Source organism: Hoplias malabaricus, chromosome 4, assembly GCF_029633855.1.
Source record: "Hoplias malabaricus isolate fHopMal1 chromosome 4, fHopMal1.hap1, whole genome shotgun sequence".
Lineage (NCBI taxonomy): Eukaryota > Metazoa > Chordata > Actinopteri > Characiformes > Erythrinidae > Hoplias > Hoplias malabaricus.
This window is the reverse complement of record NC_089803.1, coordinates 54,984,884-55,009,977: the sequence shown is the minus strand read 5'-3', so window position 1 is coordinate 55,009,977 and position 25,094 is coordinate 54,984,884. Positions and strand designations below refer to the sequence as shown.

At 38.7% G+C, this 25,094-nt stretch overlaps 1 protein-coding gene across 1 annotated transcript in view; it reads right to left on the bottom strand.

The window, feature by feature from the left end:
- Nucleotides 1-24,861, bottom strand: part of rap1b (RAP1B, member of RAS oncogene family) — a 56,783-nt gene extending 31,922 nt beyond the window's left edge. Inside the window, exon 1 of the mRNA XM_066668490.1 lies at nucleotides 24,771-24,861. The gene's annotated coding sequence lies outside the window, so the exon portion shown is untranslated. The remainder of the gene's footprint in view (nucleotides 1-24,770) is intronic.
- Nucleotides 24,862-25,094: the final 233 nt, after the last annotated feature.

The following is a 25,094-nucleotide window of genomic DNA, read 5'->3' as shown; positions in this document are numbered from 1 at the left end:
AAACCACAGTGCAACTTTTGTTGTTAAAGTAGGAGGGGTAGATATAAAGTGACCAAGCAAGGCCATTACACTTCATTTCCCATGAAGGAGTACACACATATAAAAATATAAATATACATAGCACATGCACAGAGTCACTCTGCAGCCCGCAGTGAGGCTAAATACCCTTTGAGGATCATGGTCATCACATTCATGAGATATTGTGAAGACATATTACTGTATCCCTGGTGGTAATACAGTGATATTGTGAAGAGTGCTCTGCCCTTGCACAGTATTCATTTTTTATTTTTATGTGAATTTTCACTTCAGGATATAACAGTAAAAAATGCATTTAATCACCATTTAAAATTGTTTAAAGAGTACTAATGAATAAACATAAAATAAATATCTGACAGTTATTTATACAATTAATTTCATAAAGCAACCTTGTAAACCACTTTTTTGTAATCCAAGTAGATGATTAGCCTGCTAGAAGGGTTTTACAAATATGGACATATTAAACTTGTGTCTAATCATACTGTTAGTATGCTCAAGACATTTGGGTTTGTTCATTTTTCACTCCTGCATATTTGGCTAATTAAATCCTCAACCTTGGTACGACTGGTTATATTTTCACCCTTAGTGTCGTTCATTTGGGCAGGTGTGAAAAAAAAAAGTAATTGTACACGAATGTGGACCCAAACACCCATAATGGGACCCTCATAAGTAGTTAGACTTGGTCCAGTCCCAAAAAAACTCTGGTTAGTTTCTGGTGAGAATATAATCCGACATAAATTTGACCCAACAATCAGGTATATGCAGCAGGTCTGAGCTAAATGGATTCTGTAGCCAAGGGTGCTTTGCGTACTTGACGCAGCAGAGCAGGTAAAAGAGAACTGGTTAAAGTTTAGCCGCTAACAAACTACAGGTATGAAAATGCCCTAAAATGTACATTTAGATACTAAGGGGGGATATATATATAGTGTTCGTCAGCTGAGCTCTGCTCATCACTAGGTACTTTGGCAGGCCAAACTATATTGAGCATTACAACTTAGCAACGTGTGTGCACTCTAGCCAAGTCTGAAAAAAACAAAATAAAAAGAAAAACCCTCAGAGCCCACATCAGCCCTGATTCCTGATCAATAATGCCCTGGCACTCCTGCGAATGGCCAACAGCTGAGCCCATTACACTTTTATCATCTGCGCTCAATTTTCACCCCAGCACCCACTGCTCCTGCAGGCCTTGCTGGATCCCAGGCAGCAATTAGGTGAGCGGATGCCCACCAGGAGAGAAACTTTGTGTACAGGGAGATGAGAGCAGTGCCTGCTGATAGGAAGTAGACACAAGCCAAGTCTCACGTGGTCCTAAAGACCCCCTTCAATCCTTTCCGGAGTCATTAACCCTCTCACTCGCAGCGGCAAAGGGTCACAGAACACCCCTTTAATGAGAGCCACGGAAGGCCAGCTGTTAAACCAACAACTGCCTCAGGCCAGGTGGAGTAGCAATGAGGGCAGAATATGCAAGAAGATCGTGGTCACCAAGCAACAGGAAGACCAACACCACTGGTGAAAGTCAATCAGGAAGCTGGTTTGAAAGGAAGACCAGCCATAAGTAGTGAAGAATGGAATGTAAAGGAAGTGAATTTATACATAGATGCATGGGTTATATTTGTCTTATGCAATGTTTTGACAATAAAGGATATGCAAACTACATCACCTGTCTATAACCATTTGAGCAGACCACAGTGATTTTCCACAGTCGTTAAACTTAACAATGATAAACAATGTTTAGGTTACAACCTGAAAGTAAACTTGTGTGTTTTCATTCACAAAGTTGATATGTCGCATAGAAAATAAAAGAAAATATAAAAAGCAAATACTGAGACATAGCGAGTCTTTACAGAAATAACAAAAGTTCTAAATTCAGTGCATTTTAAGAGGGCAGTAATTTATATTAATTGGATGTTTGGAAATTAACTCGTTTACACAGCAAAGGGCCCTTTTATAACCCCCCCCCCCCCCGAAGGGTGTATTGTTACTGTAGATACCGTTGTCTCACTCAATGACTGATTATTTTCAGAATGCTCAAATCCCTATTGCTAGGCCTGTATCATGTCTTGTCTTCATGCAGCTCCTCACATTAGCAGGCAGTTTAGCTTTGCATGATGGGCCTTGGCCAGGCAGATTCCCTGGATAGACTTGGCCCAAGATCACATGGCTTTAATTGAAGCATGACAGCATAATCCCCCCAACCCACTTCTGACCCCTGTTCCCACTCTCTCCAACAACATTTTATTCTCTGCTCAGAGCTACTTCATATTCTTTTCTAAAATTTCCACAGAGCCTGATCCAGATATCAGTTAGCAGACTTCAGCAACATTTGTGACATTTCTGCACAATGATATCAGAATTGCTTTGCCAGGTATGCTTGTATATGTATAATAGCTATAGCACCCAAACCCCAGTGTGTAATGTAGATTAAAACTAATCCTTTCATAATATAAATATTGGATATCTCTGCATCCTTAATATACCCCTAGAAGTTAGTACATTTTAAACAAATGTTATATTTGACATTTCCGCGTTGACAACTGAAAACTATAGGTCAGAAATGCACTCTTACATCTCTTACATAATTTTAAATTTGGTATTTGTATCAGTGAAGAATTTCCGATCGCTCAGGCACTAATCTTTATCCACTTAAAGCTCTACCTGACAGTTCAGTTTTATAGCACAGTAATATTTACAGAGAGAAAATAGAGTCCCACCCATGCATGGTTAATCAAGCCCTCCCTTTCTTTTTAAGAACAAGCTATAAAGGGTGTGTCTGATCTATGTTGTATTTTTGACAACATCATAACATCTGGTCTGTGAGACAGGTTTTCAGTTTACGCAGGGTTAGGAATGTCATGTCCTGCCCACATACATGACTTGAGAAAGACAGAGAGAGAGGACAAGGAAAACTAGATGAACTATTGCATCAGAATACAAAAATGGTAGTCATAAGATACATTCTGTCTCACTGGAACTTCAATGTTTCATGTTTAAGACGAAACTGCATATGCAGAGGATGGAGAGGCAGGGCATTAGAAGATGTTCAGGCACCAGGCTGTCACTTAATAAGCTAAATTTGAACACATCATGTCAACTGTCTAGACATTTTCACAAGCTTTTCAATAATTGGGCCTTTCTCAGGCCATTATAGCGGAACGCAAGAATCAAGATTTCATTGTTTGCCACTGGTAGAAGCTGTTGGTACAGATTTGTGACAAACAATACTAATGAAATGCAAGATCTTATCTACACAAGCACAGATGAATATTCTATACTAACGCATGCATCTAGTACTGGACCTTTATGAGGTAATTTCTCATAATCCAAACTCAAAAGTGTCAAATGTCACAAAGATGTAGAAAAATCACTTTTAATCACCAAGTCAAATATGAAAACAGGTTGCGCATTTTAAATGACTCTACAAAAAGTATAAGTATAAATTGGGTGTGACATCACTCAGAGCCAGCTTATTGATTCAGCACTAGCCAACAATCAGCAATGGACACCCATTACAGCCCAGTGTCCACCATTAATATCAGCCTCTCATCAGAGCTGAGGAGGCATGCTGGCTTGGAGACAGAGTTTATTAAAATGCATTAAATATAAAAGTTACTCATGCCATAATTACAATGCGAGACCCACTGTCCAGCAGGCAGAAAAAATATGCATTCCCCTGAATTAATGTGAATGACATTGCAATGAATTCCATTTGCCAAGACATTTTATTGCTGTATAAGGGCTCTGTGACATTACGAACCCTTAAAAATGGTGTACAGTGTGTTTATAAAAAATGTCTTTCCCATAAATCAATACTATAGGAGAAGGAAAAATTTTTTATTAAATTTAAATTGTTAACTAATAACAAATTTTCCAAATAGACATGGACCAAAATCAAGAACTGGTGGCCAGAATAATAGAAACTTATTATCCTAATTGTAATGAAAATGAATTAGCTGTTAACAAGCCAGCTTCAGTAACAAAAACAAGCAGGAATTTGTTGCTTTTTTGGAAAGAAACATTTTTACAAAATGTTAGATTAATAAAAATACAGTCTTTTCTGTGACATAATCAACACCCCAGTCAGGTGCTTCAATCACCATATAATCTCTTCAGGTACTGCAGTAGTTGCAGTTAATAACATAATACAATACAATGTAATTTGGTTTCGTTTAGTAACAGTTTTTTACAATGGATAATACTGTCAAATTGAGATTTGCAATTCTGAAATAATAACTGTATATGAGAAAAGCTTTTCTGAGTATTTGTAAAGAATGTTAATGCAACAAGACTTTATTGAAGTAATTGTGGACCACTTCTTTTGCTCTATTGGTCATGTCATACAACAATACAATCATACAATGATGCAAAAGGAAAAAAGCTTCAAGGCAAATTCAAGGTTTAGAGAAGAAAATGATGTAGTGCTAGTACAGTTCTAGAAAGAATCTTTAGACTGATTGTAAATATCTTCAGTGTCCAAAGGAAGACATTTATCTCCAGATAGTAACTTTACAGGAGAAGGAATCAACCTTAATTTCCCAAGGAAGACAATGTAGAAAGATTTGATTCCAAGTAATTTTGGAGCATTTCTATTAGTCCTTTCCTAATGAAGTTTTCACAAGACAGTGTTCAAATGATGTAGTAAACTAAAAATTGACAAAAAAAAATAGATATTTTTTTTCTTTGGATAGCGGCAATATGTTTCTCTAAAAAGTAATATCATCATGACCTCATCATCTTTACAAAAACATACAGGCCCTTGACTAGACGTTTCAGTCGGATCAACTAGCCAGGGCATCACGATCTGACATGACATAACTGTGCAGATCCAGCAGAGGATTCATTCATTCATTCATTATCTGTAACCGCTTATCCAGGTCTGGGTTGCGGTTCTGGCAGATGAACTAACTATTTAAAAGGTACTCCAGAACACATTCATCCACATACCTAATTGCAATTTTTGTATCTGAACACACCCTATTTATTTTTAATGTAATGTGCAAATTATTTCCTGGACATAATACCAATCTCACAAAAGATAGCCAAGCATGGCGTGGCATCTTATTGTTGCAGTTAACTGCATAGTGTTTATTTAACTATAAAAAGCACTGACTTTAATATACCTACCACAAAGCACTTGGAAAACATCATCTAGGAATTTCCCCTCTCTTACTGAAGTCAGGTGTTACAGTACAGCCCCATCGCATGCACCGGAGATCTGGATGTTGTATAGTCAACATGAATCAGGCTAGGAGTTCAGGAAGGTTAAAGAAACAAAATCAGTGACACCAGTTACTCTTCTGCCTTTTCCCAGTGCTGCATCTGGAGCACACTTATTTACACAGGCCGCTGGGGCATACTTGTTGTCTTGTGTCAGAGCCTGGAGGGAGGAGGCCAGGGGGATGTAATTCTGCTTGATGGAATTCCACGGTGGAATGTAAAAACATCGGAACTGCTCTTTTGTTCTAAGCTGGGACACCGTGAACAACGGAAAGAAAAGAGGCACTATGGGACAGCCCTGAGGGTCTCCCCTAATGAGAGCATGGGTGTTGGCCTCTTCGACTAGAGGAAGTTTTAGTGACGACATGCTCAAAACACTTTTCTTAGAACTGAGCAGTGGAACAGTCACAAATCTTGGATGTGCAGGCTCCAAGAAAGTTTTTGGTTATTATGCTCTGCTAACGGGTTTTAAATTTGGGAAAAGAGCAAATTATCTAAAAACACAACACTGTATGTTACCTAATTAAAACCTATTAATTAAACACACTTTTAAAATAAAACTAAACAACATAATCTATATGATGACAATGAATTTTGTACATTTTACTACATTCTCATTTACAGCAGTAAAGAGAGCATGACCAACTTAGCAATTCATATAGTTTTGGCATATTGGAATCTGTATTCCAAAGTATTTTAAAAAAGCATTTGAATTTTTTTAAAAGATATAAATTCTCCAGCTTTATTTCTAATATAATCAATAGTGTCAGATCTGTAGAACAATATCTGCTCTGTGGTGGCCTGTGAGGGTCCTGACCACTGAAGAACAGTGTGAAATGTGCACAAAGTATGCAGAGCCACAGATGGAATATAATCTGTACTTGCAGATCTTCAACCTACTTCGGTATGGTCAGGGAAGCTTAGAAAATGTAATTAGTGTAGAAACAAGGAGAAGTTCATAATGTAAAAAGCTGGCTGGTGTGCACTGTTGCAGAGAAAGCAAAAGAGAGAGCGGGAGGCAGAAACAGTAAGCAAGAAATAGAGTTTGACAGGGATGGGACCATCGAGGGCGTAATCCACTCACCCAGTCTAATGGGGTCATTCCCTGGACTGAGTGGACACTATGCCTGTCTGCATAGCCGTCTCAAACAGCTTGCACTAACCAGCCACGGGGGAAATCTCCTGGCACTTGCCATTCAGCCTGTGTCCACGAGGCCAGAAAACTGAGAAACATAGTCATTACTGAGGTAGATAGTGAAATTATGGTTTATTCAGACACCCAACGCCATACATTAAAATGTACAGGTACAAGGCTTCCCCAATGTAACCAAGGTGTCTAAGACACACTTTTGAGAGTACTTACTATCCAGTAATGCAAGTGAAACAAATGGTACAAGTGGTATGGTCAATTTGTCTTTTGCCGATGACCTGTACAAGAAATCTAACATCTAACTTAATATTAAATGTCTGTATATTACACTATGCCTTGTTTAGTTTAACTTTGAAATGGAAAACATTCACAACATTATAAAACCACAAGTCATTCTCTAAAATAAATGTGACCCTTCAGACAAAAACAGAAGTTGTAGGTGTATTTTACCATACACTAACACTTACAGCTAAGCTCATATAAGCAAGTCTCTGGGACTTTAATAAATGAATCAGGTTTGAGCAGGTTGAGAAGTTGTGGGAACGAATTAATGGAAAAGTCAATAGTCTCACAAAACTGCCTCCTGCTAACCTTGATCTCGCAGCCTTAGCAATCTAAAGAACAAATATTTGGTCACCAAATATGCCTTTATGTCAAATCATTCCTCTAACACCAATCGTTCCATGATGTCATGATACCAAAGTTCCACTGCCGATGGATATTTCAGAGTAAAAGAGTTGCTCACAAGAGGAATATGTACAGTGCCCAAAGCAATGGTGGTGATTATATGGGTCAGGATACGCTCTCAGTGGTCTAAACCTTTTGATTAGATAAAAACAGCAACAAAATGCTAACTAGGTTTTGTGCACCTTAGAAAATATGCTGCCCTCCAGCACAAACACTGATAATGTCAGTTCAGTTGAGTTGGCACAGATACATATCCTGTGTTAGTGAATAGAAATGTTACTATAACAGCAAGGCCAGACATTTTCTTCAACATTATATTAAGATCAATTTTAATTGTTTGTACTCTGGTCCAATTAATTATAATGAACAAAAAAGTATTTATAAGTACTTAATACTTAGGGACATTTTAGAGTACGAGAGAGAGGAGAAAAATGTGTTAAATGGCATGATATAACTGTAATGAATTAACACAAAATAGTGAGGCAATAAAACAGAAAATAAGTTTTAAAATGGAACTTTAAAAACGGATATTGACAGGCATAAATAGAGATAGAAGGGACAGAGTTACATAATTTTGCACCTGCAAAGCTAATAACTATAAGTGTACATACATACGTTGGAAAGAGGAACAGAGAGTACTTGAGCATTACATTAGCAGACTACCGGAGCTAACATGAAAGACTGCATCTGGACAACTGGGGAAGAAAGTTAATCAGGAGGCAGATCTTATAAAATATAATCACCTATAACTCATTTAAAAAAAAAATACAAATTATATATCATAATGGTTATCCCAGCTAACTGGCTGTATTCTGAATAGAGATAGATGAGACTGTATGGCCTTTTTTAAAACTAGATACACACACACACACACACACACACACACCATTCAATTGATTTTTAACATGTATTTTTTATGCTGTGTCCTTTATTGCACTGAAAAAGAGCTATACCACTTGATCAAAGCAATAACAACAAATCATGCAAGCAGAGTGCAGCTTAAGGAAAAGCTCAGCAGTGAATCCTGAGGAGGACAGATCGGGGGAGGCGAGTGATGGATGGCTTTTCAGTCAGATTAGATGATTATGTAAAAGAACACTCTGGGCAACTGCACCTAATAGTCAAGTGAACAGAATTAAGAGGACCATCAGATGTTCAAAAACTACTTAGAGATGATGGTTGTTAAGCTGTTGTTAAACTATTAGAACGGGTGGGAATTTGGTTTTAAATGGAGGAAGAATTATTGGAGGGGTGCATGCTGCAACTTAAAACACGCAGGGAAAGAAGATGGCAAATGTAATAGACTTTTCTATAAGATGTGACAGAGAAAGAACTAAAAATGGTGTTGAAAATATTTCTTAAGTTGCAAGCTACATTTTTGTTCCACCTTAAATTGTACAGCTGTTACATTCTTCTGCACCATTTAAGTACAAATTCTAAATTTAAATAAATAAATAAACAAACTGCTGAGTAGTTAGCCAACTTACTTCATCTAAATACTTTTATAAACCTGTAGTTAGTGCCCTCTCCTTGAGTGGGACAGAACAGAGCTCAGCTATTTGTTGAGGACACTGCTGCTGGCTCTTGCCCACAAAATAATGACCGCCATGTGGAAAAATTCTCATTTTTGTGTTCTATCATTTAAAAAAATATTTGGTGAACAAAAAAATCTATTCAAAATGTATACTATGCATTCGCCAAAATCTTACCTTTCCTTAGTTCTTTTTAATCAAAAGGAAACTATCTAACTATGTTGTGTGCTCCATTACAAACTCTCTACTTAAATGCTTGATTTGTTCCTCATTCATTCATTCATTCATTCATTCATTCATTGTCTGTAACCACTTATCCAGTTCAGGGTTGTGGTGGGTCTAGATCCTACCTGGAACACACCCTCCCTGGAAGGGGGGGCCAGTCCTTCACAGTGCAACACACACTCACACCTATGGACACTTGAGTATCCAATCCCCCTACCAACATGTGTTTTTGGACCACGGGAGAAAACCAGAGCACCTGAAGGAAACCCACACAGACACGGGGAGGACACACCAAACTCTTCACAAACAGTCACTCGGAGCGGGACTCAAACCCCCAACCCCAGATCCCTGGAGCTGTGTGAAAGTGACACCACCTGCTGTGCCACCGGGCTGCACGTTTTGATCCCCATTCATGACAAAAACACATTCAACACTGAATGTAAACATACTATAAGGACTATAAGAAGAGCACAGTGTGTTGAAATTTAAAAACAAACACAAAGGTGTACCACACTCAATGAACACTAAAGACCGTGGGTTTAGTATTATTCCAGTGTTAAAATCTAGACTCATTGGAAGACATAGCTAAATGGCAATAACCCCATATTAATTTACTGATATTTCAGCAGCAGCTTGGGACACACATGCCCCTACATGTATTCTGGATGGAGAAATAACCTACTCTGGTGCAAATCGCAGCCTGCGGAGAATCAGATTCAGAATCTCTAGCCACGCCCTAGAGACACCTAGAGTTGTATTTAACACGGAAACTCACTGACAAGTTTGGGCAAAAGTGTAGCTGAAGCATGCATTAAGAATTTAGGAGCTTAATATGGTATTTCACCCTGCAATACTATAATGTTGTCAGAAAAACATCAGCCCAGACCAAGTACTACATGGTTACAGTAAGTACTTATTAAGTAAAAAAAAAAAAAAAAAGCAATAAAAGAAATACATCAGGTGATGCTGGGATAGAAATCTCTTGGTTTTACAGTGGGACTCAATCAACCAAAACAACAATAGCAAAGCTAAAGGATTGAAAAAGCACACAAAGGACTTGCGCATGCAACTCCTGCCCCACTCTTTAAGCCCCCAACCCAAAGCATAGGGTGGCCAGATGTGAGGAACAGCCCCACACCCACACGCAACTTTACACACACACATTCACCTAAACAGACCCCATATAGCCAGATGCAGGAATATACATTGTAATGCTGTGGCCAAGAAGGAAAAGTAAAGGGTGGAGTTGGGGATGCTCTGCGTGTTTTAAGGTGGAACGGTATGTTCAGAGGGTAAAACTTATTTTTATGTGGCTGAGTTGAGTTTATGTGGCTCAGTTTTGTAGCACTTTCATTATTGCAGTGTGCTGTTTCCTGGATTTGGAAACATTCCACCTAAAGTGATCAGAAACAGCAAAAGTAAGTCAACATTACCCACCTATGCAGCAGCAACAGAGTGAGAGAGAGCGAGAGAGAGCGAGAGAGAGGCTAACATACCGGACTGATGTAGTTATTTTTTTTTAATCATTTGCAGACACTGGGGCTTCCTAAAGCTATTAGACCGGCTTTGTGGGTGCAGATTGAACACATTGAAGAGCTAGCAAATGGTGAGGAAATTTGTTTATTACAATCGTGAACTTTGCTTTTAAGTCATTTACACCTTCACTATAAAATATTTGTATGATATATTCAGTCATTGTGCTCAGTAGGAAGTGGCTTGTTTTGGTGTGGCATAAAAATAAATTGCTTGTCATATGCTGCAATATTGCAATTACATGCCACCGGAAACAAAACTGTACAGAAATACCAATTCAACAAAACCCAAAATAAAAAAAAAGTAATATTAACTGATTATATTATTCTATTATAAAGTACACTTATTACATAAGAATGACTGGCAAGCCTGAGATATCCTGGTCAGAATCTGACAGTATGAGTTGCTGTGTGTATTTCTGATGTGGACTCGGGGCGGAAGGAAGCTTCTGCTGGTTGAGATTAGGGTGTGGGGGTCCTTGCAATGTCTCAGGCTCCCCTGCAGCAGCGGAAACCAGATAGCCCTGCCTCATAAACCTCAAACAGCACCTTCTTGGAGACGTCCACAACGTCAGTGCCCCATGACCTGTTCACATCTGTGTAACAGAGCTGGGGGTGGGTGCATGCTCGCTTTTACACTTTCTACACCCATAGCAAACCACAGACAACACAGCGCCACATCCACATGAATCTGTCTGAAGTGACTAAAGTAAATGGAGAGTAGTGGCCAGTAGGTTGTACAGTTCTATATTTATCATGATACAACCCTTTGCAATACTCTGACGATATGCAAATGAGCCTAACCAATGTACTGTGTTTTAAACAGGGTGTTCTCATAATAGGTCATGTCATCTTTCTTGTTTGAGCAGCTGGAAAATGATGGCCCATTTTCAGATGATCTCCACAGGGGATGGGAATTTGAATAAAGCTAACAGATTTGAAAACTAAGCAATTTAAAAGGCAAAATTTATACACATTGCCATTGGCTAATACTCAGCTTTATTAGCAGTACTGGAAAAAGTAATAATGCAAGACTATATATCTAACCATGTCACACTGTTATGCCTTATCACAATCAATATATATAGCAATATAATTGCAATGCAGTACTACAATCAAGTAGTGATAGCAAAATAGACACAAAATTGTTTTCTTGACCATTCAACAAAAACGATTATGTGCCCTTTTCTTCATCTTCACTGAAATAAATAAGTGCTGGAGGCAAATAAGGCAAGAGGTGTAGTTTATTTGTCCTATTCCAGCCTGCAGAGGAAACATCCCAGTTTTTTTTACCTCACACCAGCCTCTGGCTGCCATCCAGGCCACCAACACACTGACCTGAAGAGTGTGTGAATGAAATGGGAAATGGGGGAGGGAAGGAAAGAAAGGTAGGGGGGAAAGAGAACAATAAAAAGGAGAATCATGACAGTTCATGTTCTACTGCTTTGCCTGTCATTCTGTCTTGCCATTGCCCTGCTGATGTCTGAATGTGTGTGAGAGAGAGTGGGAGCATGCCAAACATAGCAGAACGTGTTCACGCAAAGCTCTTCCATGTGATGTCATCAGAGGGAACGTGACCATACATGAGTCAAGCAGGCTGCATGTCTCCCACGCTGATCCTGCTCCTCTAGAGCCAAGCCACAACACACACACACTCATTTTTAATATTATGTCAAGACGTGGAATCATGCATGTCCATAATACACAACAGACCACATCCATTGGCAACAATGCTTAAAACAGAAGTTTATAAACAGAGCAACTGTTGATAATGGAATTTGCCACAAAATTTGCATTATTCATAATATGGATATCAACATCTTGCTATTTTTTGTATGTGTAAAGTCCATCTATGACTGTGGATTCAGAATCTTGACTGAGAATGCACCACCCCTAGCTCTGTTACACATCTTTTAAGGTGGGATGGTATGTTTGAGGGGGGAAATGTTTGCACAAAATTAAATGAAATATATTCTTTGGACGTTTTTATTCACCATTTGAATTCCCACCTAAAAACTAACTTAACTTTAGATGTGTAGCTCTGTATTTACTTTCATTTAGCAAGCTCCCAAATTTAGGGTCAGTTCCATCTACAGCTAAAATAAGTCAATATTACTCACCTATGGAGCACGAATAGAGCACTATCTTTATGTGGGTTCATGCTTTGATCTAAATTTGATTTTAAAAGGAAGGCTAAAGGCTAAAGACAAAGTATATCCATATGTATTTATTACTATGACATTTCAGAAGATATAAGACAGCAATCGGTGGAAATTGCCATTTTAAGGTGCATTAGAACAAGACGACTGATATGTTGCAAAAGTACATTAGAAGCTGGGCTACAGACTCGAACTATAGATAGATTACTATATGTAACTCTCTATATATAATAATATAATACAGTTTGGGTTGTGACACACCCATCCAAGACCCTGAAACACAACACAAATGAGATGAGCTCCGAAACTGATAGCCCACAAGTGTACTGTAACATTCTGAAAAACCAAACTACCAGAATAAGTACACCACAGTAATGCAGAAGAGAGACAAAAAGTAAACTACAAAGCAGTCAAATGCACAGAGAGGGAGAGGCTAAAGAATTGCCTTTTAAATCAGGCTCTTCTAAATTCAAAACCAGGTGTTCCGAATAATGGAGAGTTTCGGCAGATTGAAATGTTTTACAAGAGTGTCCTTTCAGATCAACTCAAAATTACTCATGTGTAACTTTCATTTTATATGTTCATGTTCTGTTGTTCCATAAAAAAGTAATGATCAAATATTAATTTGACTAGCTTGATTAACAAAGCTCAATTTTTTTTTTATTAATTAATTAAATAAATAAATACAACATACACATTGTCATGAAAAGAGATGTGATCTGATTAAATGGAGGGTATAAGGGAAAGTCCTTATACTGGCAGTGACATTCTGGACTGGCATTTACTTGCACCCTGATTAAGGTAGCCTCCTAGTGTGCAAGATGATGAAAAGATTCTGTTTGAAGCAGATGAAGAGGATAAGGATTTGATTTTGACTAACCGCTTTACCAGGGGCACAGTGATGTGCATTCATTTTAACTCTGGGTCACAAAAGGGGGGTTGGGGCAGGGGTGGTTCTGTGCATTGTCTTTATTCATTTGGAAAAGAAAAACTAAGCACAAATTTTTTAAATTCTAAAATTAATAAAAATATTGTAAGACTGAATATGAAGTAATTTCTACAATGCAGCTAGGTTTGTGTAGCCTCTTTTTTATATAACATGGTCTGAAATGCAATCTCAACAAGGGGTAATATGTATTTAAAATGTAAAAATTAAACTTCAGAAGTGCAATTGCCAATTCCACCCAACCCCAGTCATGATGCTACCAAGCTGGGGGGAGGTCAAGACTAACACAAGCATCCTCTAAGACATGTAAATCCAGCTTCTGCATTTTTTGGAAGAGTTGCTAACGCATCAATGAATGGCAAAACATGCTTGGAGGTTGGAGGAGAACACTAAATGTGTTATCTAACAGGTCCCCTAACAGATGTCCCCCATCATGCTTAAATGCTCGAGGCTGATGTTCAAGTACTGCAAAAATAAAATAAAACCGATGTGGTTTGCCATAGTGTAAAGACCTACCGAAATGCAAAACTAATGAGACTCTCTATAGGGAAAGGGCAGGGTTCACAGGTGCATTTGATTTTGATTCCTCTTGCTATCCTAGTCTGATGTATATATTAAATTTAGCATAAATTTACTAGGTGCTGTTAAATTAGCTAAATGTTTAAAAGGCCAAGAGAAAAGATCTGAAAAGTGTAAAGGTGGCTGTAAAATCCTCAGTTAATTTACTAAATCTGTTATAAACTCAAAGGGATTATTCTACTTCGGAGTGTCCTATAGGTCTATTTGTCTGAACTACAGAAATAAGGGATAGGAAGAAGAGTGGGGGGGGAAATAAATAAATAAATAAATAAATAAATAAACAAACAGGGCTCAGACACCACCACCAAGCATCTAGTATATGAACAGCCTATCATTACTCTAAAGGCAAAAAGATCAATTCAAAATCTGGGTAATAAATCCAGAAGAAAAACAAAAAAAAAAAAAAAAAAAAAAAAAAAAAAAACAATATACAGCCAGCATCAGGCTAATTATAAAGAACAAAATATAGAAATCAATTCCATTTATAGTTCCAGGAAGGAAGGCAATTAAACAGTAATTGCTTTCCATTTGAATAAATCAGCCCTAGCAAACAATGGCAATAGCACAGATGAAATTAATAGTGCTCTTGAATTAAGATCTGTGCAGCTGGTATTAGAGGGAAGACAGAAGGAAACTAGTATGACAACTCAGGCATGTGGAGCATATTTCCTTCTAGCTTCGGGGATGGCCAGCTTGTTCCTCAAAGGGGCTTATCGAGAAGCTGCAATCTCTCCTCTGGGATGCTGCAGTGGGAGTCTTCACGTGTCACTTTGTAGGAAATTCAACTAAATATTTCGACAAGTGAGGCAGAGCCTGACCACAAGCTTAGGTGCAATACGAATAGACATCTAGATTCCACAAGCTTAAGTATTCACAGACATTTAAAGATTAGCTTGCCTTAGAACCTTGCAATATACTACAAACCTGTTACTGTCTCAAGATGCCGAATACCATGGAAAGAGGGCTAGGTCTTACAAATAAAAATGCACAGGCATACAGAGCTCATACTCAAATGCATTGAAAAAAATATGTCTACGTCCAAATCTCTTTATTTATAATTCTGTAGTTGTGATCTCTTTGGAAGTACTTCTTAAAGAAAGAACAGCCCAACCAAGAGGAATATTTTGCTGCTAATACTTACGGCAATATAACATCTTAGCCCCTAAACTGGTACATCTTATATGAAAAAATGGTTTAAACAATCAATGACGACTATTACAAATGTAAAGATTTACGAAACGAGGCTAAGTAAATGTACCATACCTGTAAAGAAAGATCTGTATGAAATCAAAACATGACAGTGGAAGAGATGTGCAGTTACGCCTTTCCCTTGATATCACAGTTGCTAATGAGCCTCTCATAATGGCCGTGAGAGGTTTCCATGGAGAAAACTACTGATCTCAAAAAAAAAGCCAGTCTCAAGATTGCTAAAGGCCATCTGGATGTTTTTGAAAGCACAGATAGAACTGTGGTCAAACAAAAGGAAATTCTACAAGTACAAAATACACTGCACACTAATAGTAAAACAACATCACTTTAAAGCATGTTTAAAGGAATACTATTGTGACAAGATTCCTTACTCCATTCACATAGAAATATTAATGTGTGATCTGAAGCAGGGCATTCAACAAGACCTCCCAAGAACATGTCTGATATAAGAGTTTTGTTTAAATGAATGTGCTGAAATGTCTAGGCACCACAAACAGCTGATGGTACGAGTGGATCAGCCACAGCAGGGCTGCAATAGTTTTTAAAACTCTCAGTGTCACTGCAAGATTGACAATAGTCTGCCAACCAAAAAATCCAGCAGACAGTGACCTGTGTCCACTGATGAAGGACTCAAGAATAACCAACACAAACTGAGCTTCTCCCTGAGATCTTAGATCTATGTGGTGGACCAATAAGGAAGGTGTGTCTAAAAGAGTGAACAGTGTGTGGACGCAATTTTTAAAAACTCAAGCATCACTGCTGTGTCAGATCCACTCATACCAGCACAACACATGCTAACACACCACTACCACATCAGTATCATGGATAAGACCATATGCAGAGAAACAAGTGGACTAAAATCTGTAATTGCAAAACTATAAAGTGCTCCTGTATGGTCAGTAGAGCTGATTAAATGGACAATGAATGTAGATCTTAATCCAGTGATTGTTCAGTGAATAATATTAAGAATATTTTCTAAATATGACTAACTATATTATAGCTCACATGGAGACCAGTTTTAAAGAATCACTTATGCAGAAATCAAGACAATTCCTATGGGTTAATTAACTTTCTCTTAACTACTGTCATCTCATTGAACATAACCTCAAGTATTACACAGTGAGGCTAGCACAATCCTGGAGAACCGAAGGCATCCGTAATCAAGCACACATTTCACTGAAGTCAAGGCTGCACACTGAATTTCAATCCAGCAGCACTGTAATCCTACAGTGCCCATTACACAGGGCCTTGAATCAAGACAGCCAGCCAAAGCACACATTGTGTGTGCTACAATGGTACAGACAGCTCACTAAAAGGCATACAAACGTGAGTGCTAAAAATATCCCACCAAGCTTCAGGTGACAAAAATCTCTGAAAAAAAATGTAGAAAAATGCAACAAAAGAGAACCTGCTTGCTTACTAAGTGGCACCACATCTCTGTATCTTGGCTACTGCTAGTTTCTTTTAAAGCCTACAGGGCTAAGCTTTAAATGTCCCCTAAAGCATTTTTTAGCTAATCTCCTGACTGCAATATTTTACAGATTACCACACAACACAATGATTTACCCAGTGCTACTGATCTGCAAAGGTTTTGAAAAATCTGCTAGAGAATTATATAAAATTACACACACATAAATACAGCTGCGAATTCCTCAAATGCATCATTCCATATTTCCCACGGCATTATCCATCACTTATATGTTCTTCTGTGTAAACGTCCCTGTGGGCCTCAATCTTCACCTGTAAGCCCATAAACATGGGAGGCCTCTAATCCACCCTCTGACCCCAGCTTATTTCTTCATTCCTCAAGATTCTCCTAACCCAAACTGCCTTTTATATACCTTCAGTATAAAGAGACTCTGGAATCGCTGCAATCCTTTAGGGTTAACTGCTAAACTGCATGTTTTCTAAGTGAGTTTCCCATGTTCCTGAAGCAACCCTGGATGAGGGACTTTATGGACTTGCTGGAATTTTTAAGCTTAGCCGTTTTACTTTAGGTTCTTTCAGAAAACTTACCATGTTCATGAGGAGTACTGGCCAAATTAAAACATCAAGAAAATCAGACAGCTTGTTTTTCTTTCTTTGCATGAAAAAGTTTTCAACACATGCCAAAAAGCACTCACCACAAAATCACTAATGTACTGGGGTGTTTTGTTAACCCTGCCTAAAAAAGGCAGGTCATTGTATAAGGTACACCCTCCTTATATTCTATAATATTTGTACATTACTTTTAATTATTTTTCAGTCCATCACCTCAATAACATTTTTTGATTATACAAAATGGAGAATCATTTATTAAAATAAAATTTAAAAAAATTAGAAATAGTAGACTGCAAGAGAGAAATGCCACCCTCTTGTTTACTGATTCACTATAATTGTAGCAAACAAACATATCATGATAATATCTTGCACCGACAGAGCACTCTTTATATTGTGAACTTTTTTTTATAGAAACATAGGCTAGTTTGCATAAGCACAGTAAAAGCTCTAGATTGGAAACTCCCTTCAGCAATGCAGAGACATGGAGTTATAAAAGGAATGACAAGTGATTGTTTTTTTTTTCATTTTTGTCATTAATGCAGCATACGACAGGAACATACTAATTATAGAAAATACTAATTATTAATTATCACTGTACATGGTCAGGAGCTACCATGGGATGAATAAACCCTGCTCAGTTCATTTTGTAGCTATCCATTTGTAATAAATCATGTACTATTCACTCTGTGAACTTTGTGGAGCAATTAAAAACCAATTTATATATACTGTATCAAAACTGCATCTATCAGTGCAGCTAAATGGCAACATTCATGGTTTTAATAAAAACACTTTTTATAAAATTTTGTGGATATGTCCACCATTTGCTAGCTCTCCAGTCTGTGTTTGTGCCCACAACCGATCTGTCGGTAAACGGTTAAAAAAAAATAAATAAATAAAAAAATAATAATAAAAAAAGTGTCTCAGTCTGGTATGCTAGGCTTTCTTTCTCTGCTCATGCCAGAAAAGCTGCATTTTGAAGGATTTTAGACAATGAAGAGATGAAAACCATGAACTGAGATGATGATATTGCCCTATTCCTGCTCCATAGGTGGATAATATTGACTTATTTTTACTGTAGATGGGACTTTAAATTTGGAAGAGCACAAACTACATGAAAGTAATCACAGACAAAGACAAAAGTAAATAACTTCTATCCCAAACTAGTTTCTGTGGTAATTCAAATAGTGATTAAAAACATACTCTTCAGACACGTGGTTCCCCCCACCAAAAACATACTGCTACACCTTAAAAGATGCAGAGGTTCTAAACATAAAATTAACCAGAGAACAGTGTTTCCCCACAATTGCAGACGTCCCCTTTAACTCCTTCATTCGCTGATCGCTATCGTGAGGCAATTAAAGCCACTTCCATTTGGATGAATCAGAACCAACCTGCCTGTACTGAAGACCATTTCAAAGAATGAACTGAACTGGAGAGTGAGGATGGGTAACAAAATTTTAATTTGAATAAAGTCTAATTTCAAGGTTTGGATCAACCTCATTTACAAACTCCCAAATGGAACTTCAAGTGTAGGACCATCTTTTTTTTAAATGCAAGGAAAGAAATGATAAAAGGAAACATTTCTTGGAATGGAAACCTGAGAAGGCAACATATCCGTCGATGGAGGATGAAAACATTAACTGCTCAAATGACAGCAGCCATATGCAAACATCACAGTGACTCCTGTGGTTTTACCAGACTTGCAGGTAAACATCTAAAGCAGTAGCGTGTGGTGGTAATGACCACACAAAATGTGGCCCATTCCTGTTATTAACACAAACCCAGCAGGTCAGAAAACTAATACAGCATGTTACGCTGCTAGGCAAGCCCTTTCTGGACCTCATTTCAAACTTGGGTCAAGAAGAAACCATGTAATCATCACAAGGTAACAAGTGCCAGGGGCATTACATCAGAAGCAGACGAATTATTTAGACACAATGACTTGTCTGTTGCCTATCAGACCTTGCTATTCACTCCTGCCATGGAGCATTTGCTCATTGTGAATTTGCTGCTTCAGTCAAAACCTAAGGTTACTGGATTAGATCACTCTAAACTTCTCCAAATTATAATGTCAACAGTTCCACTACAAATAAAAACATTCAAAAATTGCAGATAAAAGTAACCTCAATTGCATATTGGTAAGTGAACAAAAATTATGTTGGGATAGTTTTCTGGACACAAGGCCGGCGCAGCAGGTAGTGCCGTTGTCACACACCTCCAGGGATCTGGGGTTAGGGGTTTGAGTCCTGCTCCGGGTGACTGTCTGTGAGGAGTTTGGTGTTCTCCCCGTGTCCACATGGGTTTCCTCCCATGATCCAAAAAACACATGTTGGTAGGTGGATTGGTGACTTGGAAGACTGCCCATAGGTGTGAATGTGTGTACCTAGCCACTGGAATGCTTTGTGTTGTAGTAAATAGGGAGGGTTTGGGTCTGGAAAAACTGTGCCAGATCAACGGTGCTGATTGTAGTTGATCCGCTGTGACACAGTTGATAGAAGAAGTAGTAGTAGTTTTCTGGACACAAGTTAGTGTGAAATTAGTCCTTAAATGATTAAACTAAAGAAACAGAAAAAAACAGCAAAGTTTGTGATGTGATGTAATGGCAACAAATAAGTTAAAATAAGATTGGAATCCAAACATAAATCCAAATAACAAAGCATTTTCATTCTCAGCGAGCTTGTAAGATCATTTATTGAGTATTCACTCTGGCTTTTGGGACCAAAGCGAAGTCAGCTCAGACTGCTGTCTCAGACACCACCTCAGTCACTCCAACTCTGTGTCAAAGCACTGTTTAGCCTTTACAACCATTCAATTTCATAGGCTTCAATTTGAGGGTTAAAAAACTAAAACATCCCTAACATCAGAGAATGCACACATATTTATGCTGACAATAAACTTTTGTGGTGTATTAAATAAAGCTGATTTAATATAATAATACACAAGGCACCCCAAAAGTCCACAACATTAATTTACACTCCAGTTAAACAATTTAAATCCTCATTTTTTTGCCCTATACAACACTGAATAATAACTTTACCATTCCATACTCAATTGCGGAAGCTTACACACTGGCTTCATGAAAATCTTTACATGAATTACAAGAGGAATGGAAAGATTATTTGTAACTGACATCTGGATGTTTAATATAGGTTTTTACACACGGATAAAGAAAAGCATGCCTTGTTGAGCTCCAGGCCTACCAGTAAGGCAAGCAAAATATAAGCTTCATAAATCACAGCCTACAAGCTTTAACAATCAAAGCCACACACAGCATAACATGTCATTTGCAAGTCAATCAATCAACCTAGGATACAGATTTTCAGTGAAAGAGGAAAATACAATCATCAATGATTAGGGTGCTACAGAGATTTCACATTTCTTCCCAAACAGTGTTTTTCCTCTAAACAATGCAAATGAAAGTAACAAATCAATGTCCCTCCATTGGGGAAGCTTAACCTAAACCATGTCTGCATGAGACCCTTTGCATGAATTAAAAGAGCAAAGGAAAGATGCATGTCAATTAGTCTTTTCTTGATGAGAAAATGGACCTCATTGTTAGAAGAACCAGCAAGAAAATCTGTCACCTCATGCAGTACAAACAAATTTTAAAACACAGCCACAGCATTTCACAGTCCAAAACTAATCATGGTAAAGCACCATGTTTAATAAGAAACCCCAGTTTCTACTAAGCCTGTCCTTCTGATATGGACTCTGCTTGCTAAAGTATAGAAACATTCATATTCACGCTGTCCTCTAATATTTTGTGATCACACAAGTTAAGTCAGATAACAGAAAAAAAAATGTTATCAAGAAGAATGGTTATAATACAGCCATACCTAGCACCTACCTAACACCCACTTCTGACCGGCTTCTGCTTGCCTAGTGGATGCGTGACGTCCAGAACAATTATGTAACACCTTTAAAAGTGACCAACCCCCATCAGCATCACAAGTCAGTACTCAAAGGGCATGGCTGCGGTACCTTCCCAGCCGAAATAAGTGTCGCTAAGATTGATGCAACTGCATGGTCTCCAGTGCTAGAATCCGAAAGCTGTAAGCAGCTTAGCTAGTGACAAACAGCTGGTTGGGATGCAGATTACAAGAGGGAAAAGGGCAGATGGGGACTGGATCGATGCAAACTGGCTAACCTCAAAGTCAAATGTCAAAAGGATGACAGGGCAGAGGTTCTGATTGTAGACAGACCCAGAAGAAGGGATTCCACCTGCTTAATCATTACAAAGAATGCATGTAATACAATGTTTATAAAAACACATTTCTATTCCATACATTGAATTTAGTTTAATGAATTGAATGATATGGACAATGTGCAAGCAGATTGTGACCCTGCAAAATCAGTATTACAAAAGGACTTATTATTAACAAACAACATGCTGAACAACCCTAATTCTTCAGATGAATAAATCAAGGCTAATAAAAACAGCCATATTAATTAAGTCAACTGCCTTAGGTCTCCAACCTGAATGAAATCCTTAAGGGCATTCCACTACTGCCCAACTTAGGAATTACCTAAAGTCCTATTATGGAGAGAGCCACAAACAGTGGCCACAGTCAGCAGCCATGGCTTACATGCTTGAATGGATACAACCATGTGAGGGAATTGCTCTGGGATAAAATGGCACCACATTAGCCCAACAAGTCTAACAACTAATGTGACTTCTAGATCTAACAAATGAAATAGCACTGAGACAAAGAATACACCATAAAAAAAGTTAGTGAATTGTGACAGGCTGAAGGATTAAACATTTGGTATTATATCTGGAGTGGGCTCTCGACACCCTAAATGCATCTTTGGTCCCCCTGAGCAGTCACATGACTGAAAGAAGGAAGGAAGGTGTGACAGGGCCACCAGGTTTCACAAGGCCCTTTGGCCTGAAGAGGAAGTGGGCCTGCTTGCTGTGGGACACCCAGTAACCTCTCCCCCCCCACCACCACACTTTCCCGCTTTTCCTCCCTAGAGCATCTCCTTTCCTTTTTTTCCTTCTGTTTCCCCAAAAATCCCATGGATTTGAAGACAACAATCTTTTACCATATTCACCAAATCACGTCACTAAAAGGTCCTAGGTCAATAAAGCCTCGTCTTTAGACCGGTTTTACTGGCTAAAATAATTTACTGAGATTAGCTGAATGCAATTAAGCTCAAAAGAGTAGCTATCCATCAGTGACATGACAGCCACGTCTCAGGCTTAATGAAAGCCCAGTGTGACAACACCCCATGGGAGAACACAACACATTGGACTTTGCTTTACATTCAAGCCCATATCCCCAGCTACAATGGTTTCCTTACAAATTCAACATTAATATTGTAATAATGCTAAAAAAACAAAAGACCCGTAAGCATATCCCTTATATATTGCAGTACCTGCTTTCTAGACTGCTTACCAAAAACAGGGACTAATGCTTGCTACTTAGAAAGGCCCTAAGCCTTTAAAGGCAGCATAAACTGTGGACTGTCCTTCTCAGAAAGGAAGCTGACAACTCTTCATTTTTTTTTTTTAAGGAGCCTCTAAACCGGCATTCCTCAGTGCCCAAGAGGACACACTATCACTTGGATTTCCTTCCTTTCACTCCAAGAGGGACAGAACTTGGGTCAGACTGCAGCAGTAGGAGGGTGACCTGACCCAGTGCTAACTGCTATTGGCATATAACTAACAAGAAATGGCCTTTTGAACATACAAATGAGCCAACACACTTTCCATGGGAGGTTCCAACCACGTTTTTAGTCCTTTCTGCAGACACAGACTGCAATGTGCACTTGGCTTTTCATGTCTTACATGAAACTGCAGGCTATATTTAAAACATGTCTGTAATGCTTTATTTTAATGTCTGAGATGTATGAAATAATCTGTCTTGAAGACTGACTTATGTCTTCTTTAGTTAGGCCATGTTACTTGAAGTCAGCTGAATACTTAGCCTAAGCCCTCTTTGAAATAGGAAGTGATACAAATTTTCCTAATGATTACACAATTTACCAGTGTATAAGAACACTACACAGGCCTACACTTTGATGAACATCCACAGTTAGCGTCCATAATATACATAGTTGATTTACAACTAGAGGCATATGACAGGGACCAGGGGTGCACTGTCATAAAAGATTATCCCATTAAAAATAAATGAAGAGGCAACAGGATCCTTACCACCTCCAATGCCTTTACTAAACAGTTTAATATGACACTGTCACATATCTTAGATGAACAAATCTTTTTAAAAATTAACAAACAGTACCAAAAATTAACGAAACACACACAAAAAGCAGTATATTGGATTCAGAGTGGAGCATGATGTTTCGATGCAATATTATAGTCATGAATGTGTAGAGGTGGGCAACATGGGTGGGGGGGGGGGGTCGTATCACTACACACAGACATAATGCACTACTGTCGCATTCAAAGACTGCCATCCAAAACTCCGAAAATGGTAACTGTGGTCTTTCTGTAATGAAACGGAGTAGGTTGGTATTCTAAAAGCACTGACATGTCCCCCCCATTTACTCGGAGAACGACTGTTCATCACGATAACGATCAACTATGTTCACTTCTATGCAGCGATACGTTCTCCATAAATACATTTTATATGATATCTACTCCCAACAGGCAGAATTACAGTATGCGGGTTTATTACATTAATTTGCCTGTAGGCCGATTCCACTTTATAACAAGAAACACTATATTCCTATGTGATTTATCTCTCCTTTCTGTACAAAAGAAAACTAGTCTTCGACTCAGCCCTGAACTAGGCGGGGTCGGTGCTCACAGACACAAGAAGAGACAGGAGACTGCGCTCGAGCCATTAAATAAACCGGTTTAGCGAAGAGGCTAGCGCTACAAATGCCCGACAGACCGCTATAACACGGAATGGGCTTCAGTAAATTGACATAAAGACGTGTGGTTTAATGAGATTGGGTCGCATTATCGAGCCAACACGCCCAGTTCCCCATATATCACTCATTCGTACAACTTTTCCATTTCCGCTGTAACTTCCACAGAGCCGTGAATAAATACAGAAGAAAACGCCATTTCTTTTACGACAACACACACGCAGCTCTTAAATGTTACCTATTATTAACCGTCGGTTAAATTCACAAGGAAGCGCAATGGCGTTATTTGATTAAAAAAAACGGCTGCAGGGCGACGTTAGTAGTTGAATCGTTTCACTCCAGCTCCGCCATATTCGAGCCGTTTGACCTGCTCTCTCTCTCTCTCTCTCTCTCTCGCTCGCTCGCTCTTCCGCAAACCGTGTGTGTTCGTGTATAATTTCCCCCGGTCTCGGGGCTCTCTCACACGGCTGCGCGGAAACACGCCGGCCGTTAAAAGCCTCTAGAGCTGTCGTACGTCTCTGGTCACCGAATAAACACCGAAGCCCCTCGTCACGACACGAGATGTGGGCTAAGTCAACGGTAACATCAATGCCACCGAAATGTAACAGTAACGTTCATACTCACAGATCTGCTCCGGAGCTCCAACCCGTTGTACGCCTCTCTCGCTCTCTCTCTCTCGCTCGCTCGCTCGATCCCTCCCTCCCTTCCTCAACTCTCTCTCTCTCTCTCTCTCTCTCTCTCTCTCTCTGGGTGAGGTTTTGAGTTTTTGTGTGACGTCGGAGCCTCTGAGCTCTGCCCACTGTTGGACGTACAGCGTTTCGATGTGTGCTGCATACCCACATTTCTGTTATAGTCATAAAATGCACGCATCACGTAAGATTTGTTTCGAAATGAAATTATCATAATCCAATAAAAATATATATTTAGGATTTTTATGAGTTGGAATCC